The sequence below is a fragment of the Canis lupus genome, chromosome 8, assembly GCF_003254725.2.
Source record: "Canis lupus dingo isolate Sandy chromosome 8, ASM325472v2, whole genome shotgun sequence".
Classification (NCBI taxonomy): Eukaryota; Metazoa; Chordata; class Mammalia; order Carnivora; family Canidae; genus Canis; species Canis lupus.
Window position 1 is genome coordinate 5,007,192 of NC_064250.1, and position 4,224 is coordinate 5,011,415.

Genomic DNA, 4,224 nt, shown 5'->3' on the forward strand with positions numbered 1-4,224 from the left:
ACTTGTTGAGGACCTAGGATTCTTAACAGAAAAGAGATAGGCAAGAGCATGATAGGTTGAAAAAAATTTCCTATTGCCATGTCTGCGAAGAGTCTACAGCAAAGCTGCTCCTGAAATTTATAAATGTGCATATAACTCATAATTTAAAGTCAACTTTTTTTTTTTTTTTTTTTTTTTTTTTTTGAGAAGGATGAAATCCCAGAGGGAAACATTTGATTTTCTTTCTGGCATAAAAAGACCATGGATTGTACCCAAGTAAGATAATTTTTTATACTTTATGCTGTGCGAATCCTCATTGGCCAGCCTCTGTGTATGAGGATGTGTCTATGCTGTGTCTGAGTGTATTTATTTGTATGTTTGTACATGTGAGTATTGACAACTTTACATATGCAAATATTAGCAACTGCTATGATTGACCTTTGTTTAGTTCAAGGACTCTGATGGTGAAGAGGGAGAAACCGGTCACTCTTCATGCTGGTGCACGTTCTTGGCTACATTTTACAAATATGCTGTAAAAGATGGAATATATTCTTTTCTAGCTGGTTTGACAGTCTACCCAAGGGTAGGAGGATAGATTCCATGACCTTTGAAAGTCAATTTTCTTCCCAAGATTTTACATTCCAATTATGTCTGATAGACTATTTAAATAAATGATGTTTTTTCTATTAGGAAAGAAAATTGACTGGAATTCATTCTATTTGAGCTGCAAAAATTTGAAAATAGGTCAACTCTTAATTATCCAGGGTAATAGGGAACATCTTGGATGGATTATCCTAAACCACAGGTAATTAACAAAATGTGCAAATTAGGCACTGATTCATAGCATTCATTAAAATTTACATTTAAACTACTACTTAAGCAGCATACATTTGTAGATGAGCAAGTCAACATGGTAAAAATAATTTTAAGATGAATACAGACATTTTGAAGAAAACATCTAGTTGAAAATATTGCTGATAGACTGGACAAACTGAAATATTTTGTGTTTAAAATCCAAAACATTTACTTAGAGCTCCCCCGGACGCTTGGCAGGTTTTTTTTTTGTTTTTTTTTTAATCCATTTTGTAGAAGGGCAAGATCATCAGAGGTTTCCCACCTCCTGGAAACTGCTTGGTGGCTCAACGCTGTGGAACCCCGGTCTGAGTGTTAGTATTCAGGTACATGGGGCATTGCTGTCTCTCCCCCACACACTTCCATGAAAGGTGTAGTAGCAATACAAAGGCTAGGGGAAGTGAGACGGAGAAACTAGAGACTCAATAATAACAAGATGACCCTTAACTGATTATGAAAACCAAAATTTTAGTGGCAGTCCCGTGTTATCCTCAATTTTTCAAAAAAGCACCTGGCCTAGAAAACTCTATTATTCTGCCAAATTATTGTTAAATCTGTTAAATTACTTTTTATTATTTGGACATATTTACTGAAATCATTGATACTGTTATCTTTTATTTTTGCTGATGGTATTTATTGAAACATATAATGTGACAAACACTACCCTGGGCACTTTGCTAGTGTTATCTTCTCCCTTACTTCCTAGCATGGCTCTAGGCAGAATAATTCCCATTTTACAGCTGATCCACAGAGAAGTTTCTGGCAGCTTGTGGTAGAAGTTGGGTTTAAACCCAGGCCTTTCTCTCTGGTGCCAAAGCCCATGCTCTTCTACTAGGCCAGTGGTTTTCAAAGTGTGCCCCCTCTCTCTAGACTTCTCCCACTTTCTGACCAACAGAATGTACATCTCTTGGGAACTTGTTGGAAATCTAAATTCTTGAGCCTCCTTGTAGACTTACTGAATCAGAAACTCTGAGGTTGAGGTCCAGGAATCTGTGTATTCACAGGTCTTAGAAATCACTTCTCACAGGGACGTCTGATATACCCTCAAATTTGAGAACCATCATACTATGCCATGCTGCCTTAAAAAGATCTTTATTATTTTTAACTAGAGAAGTGGAACTAATTGTAGCTGTTACATGAGAAAGCTCAATGGTCTAATTGAGCTTCTCAACTGGACTTTCTGTTTCCAGTGAACATTGCCAATTTTTTTTACTAGAAGTAGCCAGGAAAAACTTTCTTAAAATCATTTGAGGAGAATATTGTACAGTCTAAATCATTGGTCTCCAAAGTGGACTATGAACAATCCAGAGGGTTAACAAGCCTATTCATGGGTGGTAGGGAGAAAATTTCTATTTTTACCTAAAAATAGGAACAAATAAACTTTGCCAATACTTAATATAGGTTGAGAGTAACACATGAATTTGTATATGAATATACATGTATTAGTGTGGGGATAGGGGTCTCCATGTGCCCAGGCTTACACACCCCTGTTCCACCTTTGTAGTCTAGCTGTTCTGTGACAACCAGCTGGGCACAGGTGTAACCCATCAGCCTCTTGCTTCAGCTGCTTTCTCTCTCTCGCTTCTTATTCTGGGCTCTCTCTCTCTCTCTTTTTTTTTTATAATAAATTTATTTTTATTGGTGTTCAATTTACCAACATACAGAATAACACCCAGTGCTCATTCCATCAAGTGCCCACCTCAGTGCCCATTCACCCCCACCCCCCGCCCTCCTCCCTTTCCACCACCCCTAGTTCGTTTCCCAGAGTTAGGAGTCTTTATGTTCTGTCTCCCTTTCTGATATTTCCTACCCATTTCTTCTCCCTTCCCTTCTATTCCCTTTCACTATTATTTATATTCCCCCAATGAATGAGAACATATAATGTTTGTCCTTCTCCGACTGACTTACTTCCCTCAGCATAATACCCTCCAGTTCCATCCGCGTTGAAGCAAATGGTGGGTATTTGTCGTTTCTAATGGCTGAGGAATATTCCATTGTATACATAAACCATCTTCTTTATCCATTCATCTTTCGATGGACACCGAGGCTCCTTCCACAGTTTGGCTATTGTGGACATTGCTGCTATAAACATCGGGGTGCAGGTGTCCCGGCGTTTCATTGCATCTGTATCTTTGGGGTAAATCCCCAGCAGTGCAATTGCTGGGTCGTAGGGCAGGTCTATTTTTAACTCTTTGAGGAACCTCCACACAGTTTTCCAGAGTGACTGCACCAGTTCACATTCCCACCAACAGTGTTAGAGGGTTCTCTGGGCTCTCTCTATCCCAGTCCAGCTATTCTCAAGCATGCACAAATTTTTAAAAAATATTTTATTTATTTACTTATTCATGAGAGGCACAGAGAGAGAGAGAGAGAGGCAGAGACACAGGCAGAAGGAGAAGCAGGCTCCATGCAGGGAGCCCGACATGGAACTCGATCCCGGGTCTCCAGGATCACGCCCTGGGCTGAAAGCGGAGCTAAACTGCTGGGCCACCGGGGCTGCCCAAGCATGCACAAATTAGAAGTATAAGGAACTTGACTCAGTGTAAGCCAGCAGCCAGTGCATGAATACTGGCCTTTCCCAAGTCTCAGATGGACAATTTCGAAGTGCGTTCTGCATGGCCCCTCACAGGATCCCCAGCATGACTCTGACCTCATTGACTCCTGGTAGTAATCAGCTCAATTATGCAATTTTGGATTGACCTTTGACCCTTCTCTGTTTTCCTTTTTCCAATGTCCATCCCTGTTCTTCTTGGTAGAATCACTTCTGAAAATAAACTTCCTGCACAGAGGCTATTATCTAAAACTTCTTTAGGGGAAAGAATCCTTCCTAAGTAGGGTACAGGTTAGAACACCTTTATACAAGGATATAAGATAAACATTTTAGAGATTATTGGTCTAATAAATTTTTGGAAGATATTCTAATGGTTGTGTATGTGCTATACATTTATGAGCCTATTTCATGGGCATATGTAACTCTACCACTTTTTCTTCCACTCAAGAAAGAATATTAGATGCAAGTCATTAAGAGAATGGTTCTTATGGTGATACTCTTTTTTTTTTTTTTTTTTTTTAAAGAGTGTGATACTCTTTTATTTGAGAGAGAGAGTGTCAGAGAGACAGCATAAGTCGAGGGGAGAGTTGTGGGGGCGGGGCAGGAAGCAGAGGGAGAGAGAGAAGCAGACTCCCACTGGAGTCTTTTTTGGGGCTGGATCCTGGGATCTGAGATCATGACCTGAGCTGAAGACACTTAACTGACTGAGCCAACCAGGCGCCCTTATGATGATACTCTTAACTTTATTCCAATTTATAGAGATAGGTAATAAAGTGTAGGCATTAGTACTTTATCATTAATGCCAAATTTCTTTTAACACCTCAATAACTGATTGTAATGCC